General features: G+C 47.9%; 1 long non-coding RNA gene across 2 annotated transcripts in view; it reads left to right on the forward strand.

The window, feature by feature from the left end:
- The window catches only part of LOC136487350 (uncharacterized), a 32,086-nt gene extending 14,670 nt beyond the window's left edge, over positions 1-17,416 (forward strand). For both annotated transcript variants that reach the window (XR_010767222.1, XR_010767223.1), the window contains one exon: positions 17,283-17,416. This is a non-coding gene — a long non-coding RNA (uncharacterized lncRNA). The remainder of the gene's footprint in view (positions 1-17,282) is intronic.
- The last annotated feature ends 251 nt before the right edge of the window (positions 17,417-17,667 follow it).

Genomic DNA, 17,667 nt, shown 5'->3' on the forward strand with positions numbered 1-17,667 from the left:
ATGGGATAAAGGAACTCCATCATCAGGTCGGTGATCCCCTGGTGCTGCCACAACGGATGCGCCCTCTCCCTCAATGGGAGGTTCCGGCGGTGAATGAGCGTGCGCACCACCACTGGCCCAGTCAGCCCCTACTCCTTTAGGGCCTCAATGGCCTCCATGAGAGCAGGATCCCCCGTGACCTCCTTCGCTAAGGGGAACAACCACCATGAAGCTGGGGCGACACTGCCCGACCTCTCCTCCAAGAAGGATGGGAGCACCGGGACCATGTTGGGGAGGTAGAACCAGCTCCTCTAGCGCCTTTCAGCGTCGAAGCCTGGTGGATGGGCGAGCAAGGGCGAGGTACTGGCCAGCCGCATGCGGTCGCACCTGGATCCGGGCACCCCCCATCACTAGAAAGGCCCCCACCGGGGAACGACGGGACCACCTAGAACAACCACCTCCACAGCGCGAAGTGGGGCTCAATCCCTAGGAAGGCCTCACATAGCATGATGAAGGTCGCAATGTGGAGGATCCCCTCTGGCACCAGATCATGGAGGCGGAGGTCGTAGAAGTACATGATGCTGCACGCTAAGCGGTGCAAGGGGAGGTCGAGCCTCAGGCGGTTGAAATCAGTGAAGGAGACAACCTCCTGATCCCTAGGTGCTAGCGCTAACTCCCCAATGGTGGGAGGACACCAGCTGACTGCTAGGACATCCTCCGGCGCCTGCCCGTCCTCCTCTATCTTCCTAACTCCGCCTCGGTCACCTCAGGAGGCCCCCATTCCGCCATGGGGACGAGGGGAAGAACAGCGGCGACGAGCGGATGCGCGAGGGCGAGGCAAAGCAGAGGCTTTCAGGAAGAGAAGGGCTTTGCTGAGGACAAAAGGTAAACATCCATCCCTGCCTCCCTGTCTCTGCTTTAGTACTCCGTGTGCGGCGGCTGCCATGCACCCACGATCCCACGTGCGATCGTACGAAGCGGCGGCGGCTGCTGGACCAAAGGCGGAAGCGAACCGCCGCCTCCATAGCGGCCTGACCTCCCGAGCTGACCACATGGGCCGCCCACTCCGCGCACGCCTCCTCATGGGACTTGAGGGGATTCGACTCCCCTCGAGCCCATCAGCCACCATCAACGGCCTAGATCCACCCATGCCAAGTGCCGCGACTTCTCCACCAGATCCGCTCTACGTGGCCCGACATCCCACCTCCTAGACGAAGTGGGATGGCGCGGGAGTACACGCCATAACTCCTCTGTCGGGCACGACGCCCCATGCGCCATCAACCGCATGCACAGAGCGTCAGCCTATGCGACGTGCCCAGAAGCCACCACGCCCGCTGACAAGGAGGCCCCATGATGGCCTCGAGGGCTACGTCGGCTCCCTAGACAGAGCAACCTAACCCCCCGATCGATGGGCGCTCGGGGGCATGCCCCCAAAACCAACGAACTCTCTAGAGTTGGGTCAGGAGCCACTGGGCGCTGGGGCCAATGAGGGCCCCTCACCCGAGCTCGGCGCGCTCCCCGTGCCCCAACCTATGGCCGCAGAAGGTCAACCCAAGAAGGCCAGTCTGAGAGGATCGAGGCCGGCTATCGAAGCCCCTAGAAGGGCATGGCGCACTGGGTGATCAGGTGGCCCCGAGCCAGAGCCCAGACGCTCTCGATCACCCGACCCACGGTAGGCTCTGACCAAAAAGAAGGGTGCCCCGGGCCTAAAGTTGGTAACTCCTAGACAAGTTCACCTAACCCTCACTCGGACCGCAGACCTACGCGACATAGGATCAAAATAGGGGTCGGCACCACTATCGCCCGGCCTTGACAGCCAGGCACCCCCATCGCACTAGGGAAGGGCCCCCACGATGGGCACCACCCTCTCATCAACTGAAGCCATCCCTGCCATGGCTAGTTCGGTCATTGGAAGGTCGAATTCAGCCCTTCGTCGCCATCATGAACAAGTGAGGTCACGAATGGCTCAGGGGCTCCTGACGGGATCCTAACATATGGGTATGTTAAGCCTCGAGATCTATGGTTTCCGACCAAAGAGACCCCTCGGCCGATCCCCCCAGGATCGCCTGAGGGCTTGGGGGCTATACCCATTAGGTACGCTCACACGCACCCTCAGACTAAGGAACTTGCCAGAGCCTGAGCACGCCAAGGCCTTTGCTTAGGGCTTGGGGGCATGCCCGAGCCTCAGGCTCCCGATCGACGGGAAACCTAAGCCCGTCCCTCGGCTCTTGCCCAGCCTACGACGCCAGCCAAGGCCTGGGCACAAGGCGACATGCCTCGAGCCACCAAGGCTTGGGGGCTCATCAACGCAGCAGTTTGGGCTTGGCCTTGCCGGCCGCTCCCCCGACAGGGTCTCGCACAGGGTGTCACACAAGAAGACAAGCTTTCCCTCGGCCTCCAAGGGCTCGGGGGCTCCTAGTCCCGCGCATCAGCCCCTAGAGCCAAGCTCCTTCGCCACCAAGAGGACTACAGAAGGTCCACCTAGGGGAGGCCGGTCCAAGCCGACACAGCCTGGCACGTAGAGTGTCCAAATAAAGCAGCCGGACGACGCCAGGGCTTCTTTGGCTCCACGACATCACCACGGTCCATAGAGCACCACTACAAGACCCTCCTAGACTCCGGCACATGTAGACCATAGGCTCAACCCCCAAACCACCATATACCCAACCTATATCGATACATAAGGGATAAGGTCGGATCCTAGGGAAGAGGATCCTAGAGGAAGATGATCCTAGATAGATCATTCCATTCCTCACCATCCATCCGCTCTTGCTCAGCACCGAGAGTAGAGCAACCGAGAGAGGGGCACCGAGAATTCCTCCACCACATCCGTCGTCTTCCTCCTCTCTGATGAGGGGAAGGCTCCGCCGATGGCGAGGCAACCTTAGGATTAGCACCGAGCTAACCTCCTACCAAATCTCTCTTTCGCATGTACACTCTATTGTAACCCCCTGATTTTGGGTGCTCTTGAGTATAAGGATCATCAGCTGCTGGACGTAGGGCATCAATCGGCCCGAACCAGGATAAACCGTTGCGTCCTCTCTATGATTCTTGTGTTCTTGAGTCCACCTGAGCCACCGTAGACACGTACTTTGACACCAACTCGAACAACAATGCTTGCCGTGGTTCTGACCCTGTGACACCCTTGCAAAAAAAATCCTAAATTTTGGTGGGTAAGTCATGAGATCATTCATGGAGACAAATCAAGGTTTGTGGTATTCTTAAATAATTTTGCACAAATTTGCCTTAGCCTTGTTTAAGCTTTGAAGTCTTGGTGAACAATGAGGGAATAGCATGGGATAAGTGTTCTATGCTAGCTAAAACCAACTCTTGATTAGCATGGAAAAAGGACCACTAGCTCTGTGGCAAACACTACCCTTGCTTCAAAATCTGTATGTATCCCTTTGGGTATGTGTTGTCTACTAATCTCTACATAAATTAAACAATGAATGGAGCAAAAAGGTTTGAACATGAAGCCATGAAAAGAGATGGCATGACAAGAGGATCAAGTTGAGTGTGGTGTTTGGTCAAACCTTGTTGACCCTTGTTGAGAATTTTGTCATAGTCCCAAGATCAAGATCACATACACACTACATACATATGCTGCTTCTACACTGGAAGTACGCAAAAACATGCTCTTCATTTTCCACCAAATAAATACTCCAAGTTTAGTATGATCTCTCTCTGAAATTCTCGCAAAAGAGATATGGCTATGGAAAGGTATTAAAAAAAAGAGTGAGCAAAAATGAAAAGCTGATGTCAAAAAAAGAAAAAAAAAGAGCCATATCTCAAACTAATCATAGTTAAAGATAGATCATGCTTGTCTAAGGAGTACAAAAAAAAGTTCCATCATCATTTTCCACACACTTGCACATCTTGATCTAGGTTTATGACATTCTTCTCCTTGGATCCTTGTTTTGACTTTATAATATATGCAATGCAAGTATGCTATCATGTTTATCCCTACCTAAGCCCCACATAAGCCTAATATATGTAGGATGAAACAAAAGAAGGCAACTTCATGTTATGCCTTGGTAAGGACTTATACACCTTTGAGTGATCTGAGAGTACTATTTGAGGAGTAAGATTGAACTATGTGCTTTCTTTTGAAAACTTTATCAAAAACTCTAAGTACCAAGAAGTCAAAAAGGGAAGATGATTTTGCTTTGAAAACTATTCCATTTCTCAACATCTGAAGGATATATGCTAGACAGTGCCACATAACCCACTTGTATAAGGTATGTCTTGAATAAAACTTATGTTTGCTGTATATCTTGACAATGTCATGATCATTGTCTCCTTTTCTCTCAATCCTTTACTCGAGGATGAGCAAAGACTTAAGTGTGGGGGATCTTATTGACGATGATTTCATCAGCATTCTGGTTGGTCAAAAATGTCATATAAATCTATGACATACGACAGGACATAAGCCAACCATGAATGATTTTGGTTCAAATAAATTGGTTCCACATGTACATGTCCTCTATTTGAATGTAGGTACAAAATGGACGAAAAAACAAGCTTGGGGACCAACTTGACACGTCTCTCAACCCCCCAAGTATGGCAAATGGACAAACCAACTCCACCATCACGATAAGCAATGCTTCTAGAAGCCACCTGCAGAAGATGGGCTAATTTGGCCCCATATGGAGGTCGGGCGACCTCCCCATGGAGCTTATCGGCCACTGCAAGCTTCCATGATCCATGTCAAGGTCCCCAAAGTCAATCTCCATCCTTGGATCACAAGTGTGCTTTCTCTCAACAGTTGGAGATGAGAGCACATGGATCCATGGGCCCACATGAGAAGCAAACCGACGTGATAAGTGCAGAACAAGCATCATACACACTATGACACGTGGGACATGCTTCTAGAAGAAAGAGGAGGGCCTACTTGTCATTGAGAGGTCGGGTGACCTCACTAGGGAGCCAACCGACCTAAAATTGTACCCACCGCCTCTATGCATGCCTCCATGTATCCTCCTTGATCTGAACCATTGATCAAAGGTCAGTTCAAGGTCGGTTGAATCCAAGGGCAAGGAGGGGATGTCACCTGGATCGCTAATGTGGCACTACCCCTCACTCCAGCTATAAATACCCCCCTAGACTTCACACTCATTCATGACACATTAGAGTAAACCACTCTCTAGTAGCTTTTAGCGAAGCTCTGCTGTAGTGCTATGAGATTAGGGAGAGAGTGAGGGGAGTGTGGAGAAGAGCTGGGCCTGTCTGGTGTCTTCTCCAAGCTATACCTTGGCGGATGTGACCTTCTTGTAAGTGACTCATCTGGGATCTTTTATAGTATTTGATATTCTAGTTCTGTTATAATAGTTATATACTCGCTTTACCTATACACCGCTCTACATCAATAGAGTTCTCTAACCTTTCTAAGGGAACTTAGTGGTGCAAGGTTAGAGTAGTAAGTATAGTGTACACATGGTGTCTAGACTATATCTTGCATGTGTAGACTGCTTCTCGCATGGATTGTTTATGGTAGCTAGCAGGTGGTGACAGCCCTGTCTAGCCTTTGCAGTCCACCACGTGTTGTAGGCAAGTTCTTAAAAGGTAGGACTCTAGTAACAAGGTAGCCGCTTCGGATAGGGGTTTCATCCCCTATTGTCTCGCCTATCGCATCCTGTAAAATGAGGGGGTGGTAAACCCCATTATACCTATCATACCTTGACCAGATATCATTGCTATCGAGATCCTCTCTACCCAAGTTCTATAGACTCCTTTTTACCATCATAGGACATTCCCGATCCTCGGTTAGTTCACTTCGCGTTCCCTATGGAAATATGATACCTGGAATACTCCCGGTCAAGGCTACATTGACTACCGTACGCTTGCGGTATATCCGTCTGCTACTTCTAGTGTCAATATTGCCTAAGCCCAATTCATCCTCGCATCCAAATAGACTAAAACCCTATATACTAGCAAGCATCATTAGTCCATTCGATCATGTTGTCAATCAACCACAAAAATCACTGATGTCCCATGCTTGGTGCCATTTTTCTTACAGAACTGACACCCAACACAAGTGCGAATGATCTACTTGGTGATAGCGACTACCATTTGCTAGTAGAATCCTTGTCAAAAGGATTTTTCACCGAGCATCTACAATGCGTCAGGGTATCCACAAGCTCCAGCATGGATGTCGAGTAGCAGAGCGCGTTGCCTCCCTCTCTTGTTATGCACTATTGAAGGATCTTTGATATGCTTCACTTATGGAGCTAATCGTCAATCATGATACAAGACTTTTCTCTTCTAGACTGCCATCTTGCCACTATTACATCTACCGGGCGGATGACACACAATAGGTAATCAACCAATGGTTGGGCCTAGTTCGGGACGCCATTACTTGCACTTGTGGCTCATCCTAGCATGTGTTCCTATCGCTCTTCATGGGCTTCCATTTGATTGACCTCTGGTCAGACAGAGGGCTTATAGATAACATCAAGGAATTCACTAGGTCACAATTGATATCGAGCTGACCCTAGCTTTTCTAGGGCGTTGACAAGAGTCTAACATAGAGGTATGCTAAGTCCCCTATTGGAGGACACGACAGTCCGAGTAACCCCCCCGCCCCTGGCTAACTCTTCGAATCGGCCGGGGCTAGGGGGCTATACCCATCGGGTGTTCTCGCACGTACCCTCTGGCAAAAAAGGGATAGCTCTCGGTAGCCTGAAAGCGGCCCTCCCCCGAGGAGACCCTCGATATCAGAAGGCCAAGCCTAAGAAGGTAAGAGCCACCTTCGCTCGGGGCTCGGGGGATTGGCCAGAATGCGAGGATTCCTGACCGAAGGGGAGCCCTGGCCTAGCCTCAGCCCAGGCGGCCGCCCCGGCCTTGGCTCAGGTCCAATAGGCTCCCCTAGCCAAGACCAGAATCTAGCTCCAGAATCTGTTAGGCGCCCAGGGCCTGACAGGCATACAAGCGCTACACCGCCATCCCATTCCACAACCGCGAGGTACTTTTAGCCCCTCCCCCGATAGGGTCAAGCCCAGGGCATGACACATCAAGACAAATGACTTCCCCACGCTTGTAGAGCCGAGGGCTCCCAGGCTCGCTCTTAGCTCCTCACGGCAGGGAGAAGGCTCAACCGGGGAAGGCTCTGAAGTAGCAGATAGCTCCTGACAGTCAAGCACCAGACTGCAGTAGAGATGTTAGGGAGTGGTTGCAACATTGTACGCCGCCTCCTACATGACAAAGAAGGGCCCGACGGCACCAAGACGAAGGAGACCAAAGCCCAAGGCAAGAAGCCCTAGGTTAGGATCCAACCACTTTTACTGCATGGGCTCCTATAGAAGGTATAGGACCTAATCTGACCCGTTAGATCAATAGGGATCGATTCACGAATCAGCCATAAACTCTCAGATATATAGCACCGCACAATCCCCTACAATTCTCTCTACTTTCACCATTGTAAGAACCCTCGACTGGGCATTCCTAACATGAAGAATACTATATTGCTAGACGTAGGGCTCAGAAGTCCAAACTAGGGTAAATCGTCTGTGTCACCTACTGTTTTGAGTGTCCGAGCCACTAAAGATCCACACACTGAGCACCAACGAACAACATGATGCTTGTTGTGGTTATTATGAACCCATGACAGGCGTCCGCTGCATCATTGTCCCATCGAAGCACATGGTGTAGCTCGATGCCATTGAACTTGTGTTCAAACTTTTGTACTTTGCAAATGCTTCCATCTTCAACTCTTTACACGTTCATTCCTTCATTACTTGACTATCAGCTCAGAGTCTTTGTCGATGTAGTGCCGGTGGATTACCAGCGATTTAGCTATGCAAAGATCATGTAACAGGGCTTCGTACTTGGCGATGTTGTTTGTTGCCCCAAGCTGTGGGACATACTCAAGGTGTTCTCACTTGGGAGATAGCAGGACGATGCCAAATCCCACGTCGTTGAGAATTAGGGATCCATCAAAATACATCATCCAATATTCCAGGTTGACTTGGGTTAGAGGTGTTTGTGCTTCTGTGCTTGGCAGGATCGGTGGCATTAGTGAAACTTGGGTAGTGATTAGTTGAGCGTTATAGATGCATCTGTGAGGTGATCGCATTCTTGAGGCCGATGGGGAGATCAGGGAAGAGATGTGGCAGGTTTTAGGCAGTTGCATTCGACCTCCAAGTTGGAGATCTCTACAGGAAGTCGATGGCACCATTAAGGCTGTGCTACCATTTGGTCTTTCTTTCTCTTATATATATATAAATCATAACTTTTCCATATGAAGTTATATGAATATAAACTTTATATCAAACCTGTAGAGATCAACAAGATCTACATCGTTGTAGTTGATAACTTTTCTATTTAATAAATTTTAGGGGCTCAAATATGCATTTAAGCTACTAGATTTTGAAATTCAAATTTTAGAATTTTCAAATGACCTCGGATGTTGATATAGTCTATAGAAAAGTTATAGTTCTTAGTAAGATCTATAACTTTATAGTTGACAACTTTTTCTGAAATTATTTAGAGCCCCTATTCGTTTTAAGTTCTCTAATTTTGAAATTCTTTTTTTTTAGATTTTCAAATGACCTCTGATGTTGATATAGTCTACACCAAAGTTATAGATCTCAACATGTTTTACAACTTTGTAGTTGACAACTTATTTATTTGATGTTGTTTAGAGGCCCAAATTTTTTTCTTTTAAAAAAATCAAAGAAATTGAATTTCAAATATAAGAATTTTAAACCAACATTTGGGCCTCTAAACAACCCCAAAAAAATATTATCAATTACAAAGTCGTAGAACATGTTGAAAGATACAAACTTTGGTGTAGACTACGTCAACAACAGAGGTCGTTTGAAAATACCAAAAAGTTTTGAATTTCAAATTAGAGAGCTTAAAACAAATATTTGGGGCTAAACCATTTTAGATAAACAAGTTATCAACTACAAAGTTGTATATCTTAATGAGAACTACAACTTTGCTATAGACTATATCAATAGCCAAGGTCATTTGAAAAATTCAAAAATCTGAATTTTAAAATCTAGTGACTTCAAATGAATATTTGAGCCACTAAAATGAAAAAGTTATGCTTTTTATATATATAAGAGAAAGAAAGACCAAATGACAGGTGGGCCCCACTGCAACGTCAGCAAAACCACCCATGAAACCATTTGAAATGGTCAGGTGGGCCAGGTTTTAAAAGTAACGGTGTATGTTGTCCGATATTGTAGTTTGAGGGGGCCTTTCTGTGACTACTTCAGGTGGTGAATCGTACTTTACTCCCTATAAATCATACGAGTAGTAGTGTTTTCTACAGCATAAAAGTATGGCAAGTAAAATATTGTAACAACTAGTCCAAAGGTTTCTTTTTCTTTTTCCTATCTTGTGAACGAACATAGTAATGTTCCAACATCCATACTCCAGTTGATTAGGGCACGAACGTCGATGCTAAAGACAATTAGCTAGGCATCTCCCGAGAAAGAACAACAAAATTATTTTGAGGAACAAATTGAAATGACAACACGGAATCAGATGGTACCTGATTAGTTTTGATGCCAATAGCTTCATACGACCAGTTCCGGTAGAAGTGGGCAGCTACAATTGCTTTAGTGGACCAGGTGTGTGCTGATCGAAAGCAGCTTCGGACGAGGTGCCTGAACCAGCACCAGCCACGGAGACTGTGAACCCCGGAAACAGAGGTTGTCGCGCCGGAGATTGGCAGGGTGGCGCCTCCGAATTGCCGCAGCTGCCGGTACCATCTGACCGCGCATTGCACTACCAGAGCTTGGGTTGTGTCTTGTGGACGTGCAGGTGCGGCACCCAGCAGGCAGCTGCTGCCACGAACTTGAGCGTCGTCGTCGCCGCTCACCTTCCTCTCGATACGATGATACTCGATAAGATCAAGGATATCCTCGGCTTCGTACAGGGCAGACTTGAGATCTTTCGTCAGTTGCTCGAGTGTCATCAGGTCAGACTCAGATCCCTTCTCTTGAGCAGCTCGCAGCATCCTCTGCTCCTCGGCATTTCTCAGGGTCAGCTTCAGACCTGGGATAGTGTGGACCTCCAGATCCCGGAGCTTTCTTGACGTGTCATCAGCGGGGCTTGGAAAGAACTTGTTGACGAGCTGGCTGATGAGGGGTGACAGCAGCCAACCGATCACAGTAACACCCCAGCCAACCCCTGCGACAATCCATGTGTACCCCATGGAATGCGAGCTGTTCCTACTTCTTTGCAAAGAGGACTGGGAAGCAGGAAGAAACTAATTAAAGTTGGTGTATGGGTCTTCCTATAGCTCGCAGAAATCCATGTGTTTTAGACTCTGCTTAGTGTTTACAATGGGCTTGCTTTGTTTGGACTTTGGAGCGAAGGTATATATTATGAGCTAAGCAATCCAATATTTAAGCAGCGACTAAATTATACGTGTGTATAGGTAGTACTGTCCCTGAGCCTGTTCGCTGGTTGGGGCTGGTGCTGGTTTGGGCTGGCTGGTGCTGGTTTTTTGTGAGAGAAAAACACTGTTGGCTGGCTGGTTTGGGCTGGCTGAAACCAACAAGCGAACAGGCTTTCTGTCTGACGCAAGCCTCCGCGCCGTTTTCTGTCTGACGCTCATTTGTTTTACACTACTGGAGGCGCGCTCTTTGCCGAGTGACTGGGGCACTCGGCAAAGGCCCTATTGCACTCGGCAAAGACTTTGCCGAGTGCCACACTCGGCAAAGAGCAAACGGCAAAGCCGCATCCGGCGAAGGGTTCTTTGCCGAGTGCCGTTTGTTGGGCACTCGGCAAAGGCTTTGCCGAGTGCCAGGACGGCACTCGGCAAAGAAAATTGGCCGTCAGCCGTTGACGGCGTCTTTGTCGAGTGCCGGGTCAGGAAGGCACTCGGCAAAGGATTTTTGCCGAGTGCCTTCCTGACCCGGCACTCGGCAAAGAAAATTTTTTTTTTTTTGAAAAAATCCTTTGCCGAGTGTCTTCCTGACCCGGTACTCGGCAAAGAAAAAAAACGTTTTTTTAAAAAAAAATCTTTGCCGAGTGCCTAGCTGAGACGGCACTCGTCAAAGAAAAAATATTTTTTTTGGAAAATTCTTTGCCGAGTGCCAGAGCCCTGACACTCAGCAAAGCTGTGAAACACATGGTAGTGTACACAGCTTTGCCGAGTGCCAGGGTACTGGCACTCGGCAAAGAGACCTAGTAGTGCATTTTTTGGCAGCTTTGCCGAGTGCCAGGGCAAAAGGCACTCGGCAAAGGCTCTTTGCCGAGTGTTACACTCGGTAAAGTGACCAAAGATTTTTGTTTTTTTGTTTTTTGCTTTCGATCACTGCAAACACAACATATGACATATATATCACATCCATCACATATATACCACATCCAGCACCTTATATGTCACAATCCATCACACATACCACATAAATCACATCCGTTCACCACATGACAGGATTCCACATCATTCAACAAGTAGTTCAAATCCATCACCACATGTCACAATAACACATGCATGACAACAACATTGTCTCGGACAGAAATCCATTGCGAAGAGAACAAGACATGAAACTACAAGCGCTACTCACTGAAGCGGCCCTTGATGTGGCCATCCTGCTGACGACGGGGAAGGAAACATATGCTCATTCGGAGTGCCCTGAGCTGGGTTGTTCGAACCCGCCGACTGAGGCTGCACACAGGAGAAGAGATTGCATGAGACAAGATTAGTTGAATAGCGATTGTAGCAATTCCTTGCATGTGTGACATTACTCACTGGAGTAGCGGAGTGAGGAGGCTGAGGTGGACCCATTAACCCAGGAGGCATAGCAGCACCCGTCGTAGTTTGCATCCAGGCAATAATGTCCGCCAACCTTTTCTCCTGGGCGAGTTTGTCGGCCTCCCGCGCGGCCCGCTCGGCCGCCAACCCCAGCTCTAGCTCCTGGGCCCTCCTGTTTGCTTCTTCCACCTGGGCCTACAAATTGTTGCAAAGCTAATGTTACAATAATGCAAAGGAAATAGAGTTGTGTAAAGATCAATGTACGACGAGTAAAACATGAATAACCTAGAGTGTGTTAACCCGGTGCAGAGATTGCAAAGGAAATAGAGGCTGTGCAGGCAGGACCGCAGCACCGACGAAGACGATCGGGGTCGCCTAGGTACTACGGGTCCCCTCTGACAGGTCCTGCTCTGCAAAACAAGAAACACAACACTATAAGTTGAAAATTTCGGCAGAACCTCCCCTGTACAGGGAGGTTTCCAAAACCTACAAAAAATAACGGCACGAAGGCCGACATTCACAAGGGCACAAAGGCCGACATTCACGACATTCACAACGGCACGAAGGCCGACATTCACGGCACGAAGGCCGACATTCACAAAGGGACGGTGCATATACCTTGGGCGATGGCGGGACGTGCACGCGCAGAAGAAGACGACGAGAACTCCTCCTCCTTCCTCCTCCTTCTCCTTCTCTTCCCCTTCCTCCTTCCTCCTCTCCTTCTTCCCCTTCTTCTCTTCTTTTCCTCTTCTTCTCCTTCTCTTCACCTTCCTCCTTCTCCTCTTCTCCTTCCTCCTACTTCACCTCTGCCTCCTCCCCTCCAAGAACCGACGGCGAGGGGGGGGGGGCGTGGGCTGGGCGTGGCCCCCACGGGGAGGGGAGGTGAAGGCGGCCCTCCCTCTCCTTCTCCGGTGGTAGTGGGCCGTCGGCGTTCAGCGGCGCCGGTGGGGGCACGGGTGGGGCACGGAGGGGAGGGGAGGGGAGGGAAGGAGAGGCGGGCGCGCGGGTGGGGCGGGCAGGCCGGAGCGGCGAGGTCGGTGGCCGCCGGCGCGGCGCGGGCCCGCAGCAGCGGGCGGCGGGGCTGGGGGCGGGCGCGGGCGGCGGTGCTGGGGGTGCAGGGCGGGGACGCGGCGCGAGGATGGGGGCGCGGGGGTCGCCGGCGGGGGGGGGGTGGCGGCTCGGCGGCGGCGGCGGCGGGTCACAGAGACGGGTGCGGGGGCGTGTTGGTGTGTGTATGGCCGATGGGGCTTCGGGTGGGCCGGCCGTAGGACATTTCCTTTCCTTTGCCGAGTGCCCGCGAACTGGCACTCGGCAAAGGATTTTTATTTTTTTTTCAAATATCTTTGCCGAGTGCCGTAGATATGGCGCTCGGCAAAGAGATTTCTTTTTTTAAAAAAGAAAAGAAACAACCGTACTTAAAAGAAAAAAAACTTACCTCTTTGCCGAGTGCCGCAGATCTGACACTCGGCAAAGCTCAGATTAAAAAAAATCCGAAATCGTCCTCGTTTTTTTTAAAAAAACTTTCACCTTTGCCGAGTGCCCCCCGTTTAGGCACTCGGCAAAGAGTCTTTGCTGAGTGCCAGAGTTGGGCACTCGGCAAAGCATAATTTTTTTTTGTTTTTGCCTCCAAACTTTTTCTTCAGCCCTTACACATTAAGTTGAAGTACATCCTCAAATTTGGCACATTTCTCGATCTTTTTGCTATATATCCTTAATTTATTTCATTTAATTGCATTTTTCCGGAAAATGTAAGTTTGAACTGTAGGTGCATCGAATCATGGAATTCGACGAGTGGAAAAATGATATTCGCATTACTTATTGTATTTTGAGGCCGTTTCCAGTGATCACACGTGAGATGTCTAGGTTTCTAACCATCCTACGTGACAATGTGCGCGAAATGTTCTCAAATTTTTACCATAGCCTCCACATGTGATGTAAAGACGCGTCACCAAGTTTCATGATTTTCAAACTTCGTTTGCATTTTATATAATTAAAAAACACTTCACCCGCAATTTTGTCGCCATGTTTCGTGCGTGAGATGTTTGAAACTTCGGGCGTGCTCCTAGAAACGGCCTCAAAATACAATAAGTAACACGAATATCATTTTTTCCACTCGTCGAATTCCATGATTCGATGCAATTGCAGTTCAAACTTACCTTTCCCGGAAAAATGCAATTAAATGAAATAAATTAAGGATATATAGCAAAAAGATCGAGAAATGTGCCAAATTTGAGGATGTACTTCAACTTAATGTGTAAGGGTTGAAGAAAAAGTTTGGAGGCAAAAAAAAAACTTTGCCGAGTGCCCAACTCTGGCACTCGGCAAAGACTCTTTGCCGAGTGCCTAACGGGGGGTACTCGGCGAAAGCTGACGGCAAGTACCCCGTCAGCTCTTTGCCGAGGGCCGTCCTTTGCCGAGTGCCCGGCACTTGACAAAGAGGCTCTTTGCCGAGCGCCGGTCTTCGCCGAGTGCCTAGCACTCGGCAAAGAGCTCTTTGCCGAGTGCCTGACATTTAGCACTCGGCAAAGCCGGCGACACTCGGCAAAGCCAGGCTCTCCCGTAGTGTTAGGCTCTGCTTAACATGGGTTGCTTTGTTTGGGCCTATTCATTTGTGTGTGTGTATTTTTTTTCCTCCCATCTTCAATATACTCCAAATCTTACTGCATGAAAAAAAATTAAAGGAACCCATTTTTATTCTATAATCATAACCATTATAGTGTTATATAAAATAAGTATAACCATATACTCTATGTTCCATAAAAAATATGGGCTCATTTTAGTTTAACATAGCAAGATTTGGAGTATTTTAAAATAAACGTACCCAATTGATAAATGAGCATGTGCCCATACATAAGGTGGTATATCGAGATGGGAGATGTTTGAGGAAGGAGACGTTTGATGAAAGATCTCTACATCTAGCGAACGGAACTGTTCAAACTTAGTGCATTGCAATGAGTAGTATGCAGTCACCAAGATGGGGACGGTTATATTGGAGATGCATAATGGAGTTCAATTTATCCTCGGATGGAAAAGGAATCAGATATCTGTGAGAACTCCAAGGTTGTGGCTTATCAGTTCCAGGTGGACTCATTGACTCATTCGAGTTACTAGCAAAGGGCGAGTGATTATGAAAACTATCTTGCAAAGGGCAGGTACTCAAATCTTAATTGTAGTCAAAGTGCAAGGCTGCTAAGACGGTTGCAAAATCTAATAGTTGTAGATGCAAAGCTACAAGGTGTTAGAAGAAGGAAGAAGTGATGGGACCGAACACGAAGTATCGGCAACCAGGCAGAGCTCGGAGGCTGTATAGACCTATGGCATGGAAGGCAATAGGAGGAGGTGGTGAGGTTAATCAAACCACACAACAAAGGAGCTCTCAGGTGAAAGGTTTAGGCACCTTAGTCTAGATACTAACACGCCAATTGTGGAGATGTGCATGAGCCCCTATGATGGGGACACTCCCACAATGGGAGTATAAATAAAAAAAAGGAGCTAACTTGGAGTAGAGTCTCGGAGAAACACAATTATTTCAAAGGATTAGAGTCAAAGTGGAGATTATTATATGGAAACTTAATTCGTATTTGTAATAAGACTCAAGAGAGACGTATGTGGGAGAGACCCACTACAAGAGTTTTATAGCTCTGAAGGACCATGATGTCTAAGAGGGGGTGAATTAGACAACTTAAAACACTATTTTCAAGAAAAACCTTCGCAATAAATAAACTATCTAAATATGCAACTATGATTTTGCTAGATGTGTTGCTATCTCTACCACAAAAGATTTATGCAACCTAAGTTCCAATCCTATCAACGGAGGCTGTCATTCGAGATGAACCTATAAACGAGTTAGAAAAGTTCATTGCCATGAGCAGAAGATATCGATCTCACCTCATACAGCGGAGGAGCTGGCTCATCAACAGATTCTCCTCTGGAACCTTCTCCACCGCGCGCTTGCCCCGGTTGTTCTCGCCAGCCATAAGGTTTGATTGGATCTACGAAAAAGGAGGAAGTAAACCGCTATAGGGTTTGTGAAGACGGAGAAGTGCAGAGAAATAGAAGCAGTTGCAAGTATGAATGTGTTCGAGGCCGGAGCAATCGGCTGGTATTTATAACCATGAAGTGAGGTGGTAGATATCTCGGGACGTGCAAAAGGCAACCACAATTAATAAAAGGTGAAGCGCCACCTCACTAATGCTGAAGAGAATGCGGCGTTGATAACTGAGGACAGAAGATTGATGAGTTTTCTTAATAAAGGCCGTGTGTTCATACTTAACGGGATTAAGGTCAGAGGTCTGAAATCGGCTATTTTCAAATAAGCTCTTCAGTCGACACAAGAAACACAATAGATCAATAGAAAATATGGTTATCGTTGGTTCCACACAAAATTCATGTTGGTATGCAAATTACAAGTTTAGAATATCCTGGATTGCTTTCAATGCTTTTAGCCGGATAGCATCGACTTCTGCGATTTGTTGCTTGTCTTCTTTGGCTGATCCAGGAATATTCTCAAGGCTGCTGTAGATGGCCTTGCCTTCTCTCACCTTGGTCAGCAGTTCCTGTTTCTTCTGCTTAATGGCATTGGGTATTTGAGCCAGATTGGACTTATGGCGATCCATGATAGCCTTCACATTCTCCAGTTCCTTCTCAAGTTCTGCACGCTTGGTTTCTAGTTGGTTAAGCTCTGGACCAATCCCGAGGGAGGAGTTTTTCAAATTATCGATCCACTGTGCCAGCTCTTTGGCCTTTGCTAGGTTTGACTCTCCAAAGTCGCAAGTTTTTTTATTTTTTAGGTTTTCTAGAGAACATTAACGGAGGTGGGCATATTAAGACGCCCGCCTCGGTTAATGGGATTAACGAGCCTCCTCCGTTGGTCTATTAACCGAGGCGGGCAAAGCAACCGCCTTCATAGGTCACCATTAACCGTGACCTTTTGACGGTGGCGGTTGCGTTGCCTGCCTCCGTTAGTCAAAAACGTCTGCCTCCATTAAAATTAGTGTAGTAGTGCTCACACCTTATTTGGCCGGTTGCAACTCATATTTATAGCCCCCATTGCAAATAGTTGGAGGCGATTCTGCAGCTTTCAGTAGAGCATTGGACAAAACGGTGCCTAGCATCGGATAAATCCAGTGGTGCCACGTCGACTAGCCGTTTGGAAACTAGTCATTACACTCTTTTCTGTGAGCATCGGACAGTCCTATGGTCATCGGACAAATAGCATCAGACAAAACGCTCACACTGTTCCTATAGGGCTGATTTGGTGAGTACTAGACAAGAGCCTCGGACAAAAGATGTGAGCATCGGACTAATTGCATGGGACGGTCCTCTGCTCATTTTTCAGCATGTCGGTTTCGTATTTTGTGCATGACTTTTAGCTCTGAACTTCGATTTTGATGATCTTGGACATTTTAAAAAGCTAATGAAAAGCTCTACAACTTTGAACTGAAGTCATGTCAATTTGAGCAGATCCAAAATCATGAGACAATTCCAATTCATCCATCTCTTTGTCTCGGCTTCAGTGGCTTCAGCATTGTTTGTGTATGTGTCCAGGATTCTACTTCTTAGTGACTTAGACTTCTATCATGTCTTGCAGGTCTACAACATGGCTTCTAATGTCTTGCTTGAGGTGTTGATCATTTGGATCACCGTTGCCTTTGTTCAAGTCACGTTTGCACACCTATTGGACTACAAAATAAACACTTACAAATCCGTTAGTCCAATTTAGTCTTGTTGTTCATCAAACACCAAAATCCAAACTAAATGGATCAAAGGTCCATTTTCCTTACCAGCTCTAAACTCCTGCAGTGGATCTATGTGGGAGAGAGCGAGAGATGACAGACCTAGCGACGGGGAAGAGGAGTGAGGGGGGCAGTGTAGAAAGTGAGAGATAGAAAATATTAGTACTGCCGTAAATGATTTTTCTTCCTAAAGGAAATCTTCCAAGCGTGTATGGACAGGGCAGGAGTTTGCAGCGAAAA

Source organism: Miscanthus floridulus, chromosome 10 (genome assembly GCF_019320115.1).
Source record: "Miscanthus floridulus cultivar M001 chromosome 10, ASM1932011v1, whole genome shotgun sequence".
Taxonomy (NCBI): domain Eukaryota; kingdom Viridiplantae; phylum Streptophyta; class Magnoliopsida; order Poales; family Poaceae; genus Miscanthus; species Miscanthus floridulus.